Here is a 795-nt window from a genome sequence, read left to right on the forward strand (position 1 = left end):
GCCCCAATTTATTTATTTTTAATCAACAAAAATTATGTATGTTTCCCATGTGCAACATGATGTTTTGAAATACATGTACATTGTGGAATGGCTAAATTGACCTAATTAACATATGTATTACTTCACATACTTACTATTTTTTTGTGGTGAGAACACTTAAAATCTACTCTCTAAGTGATTTTCAAGAATATCATACAGTATTATTGACCATAGTCACCATGTTGAATAGATTTCTTAAACTTACTCCTATCTAAGGGAAATTTTGTAACCTGTGACCAACATCTCCCAATCCGGCCTCCACCACCCAATAACCACCATTCTACTCTCTGTGAGTTTGACTGTATTAGATTCCACATATAAGTGAGATCATGTGGTATTTGTCTTTCTGTGCATGGCTTATTTCATCTAACATAATGTCCTCCAGGTTCATCTAAGTTGTCACAAATGACAGGATTTCCTTCTTCTTTCAGGTTGAATGGTATTCCATCTGTATATACCATATTTTCCTTATCCATTCATCTATTGATAGACAGGATTATTCCCTCTCTTGGCTATCATGAATAATACTGCAATGAACACCTGAGTGCAGCTATCTCTTCGACATATTGATTTCATTTCACCATGCACCCAGTAGTGGGATTATTGGATCATATGGTACTTATGGTAGTTCTATTTTTAACTTTTTTTTTTTTTGAGACAGAGTCTTGCTCTGTCACCCGGGCAACAGTGCAGTGGCATCATCATAGCTCACTGCAACCTCAAACTCCTAGGCTCAAATGATCATCCTGCCTCAGC

General features: G+C 36.4%; 1 protein-coding gene across 1 annotated transcript in view; it reads right to left on the minus strand.

Moving 5' to 3' along the window:
• The window catches only part of ECD (ecdysoneless homolog (Drosophila)), a 34394-nt gene that overhangs the window by 5953 nt on the left and 27646 nt on the right, over window positions 1-795 (minus strand). The gene's annotated exons all lie outside the window — the stretch shown is intronic.

This window comes from Propithecus coquereli, unplaced genomic scaffold (assembly GCF_000956105.1).
Source record: "Propithecus coquereli isolate 6110/MARCELLA unplaced genomic scaffold, Pcoq_1.0 Scaffold80, whole genome shotgun sequence".
NCBI lineage: Eukaryota > Metazoa > Chordata > Mammalia > Primates > Indriidae > Propithecus > Propithecus coquereli.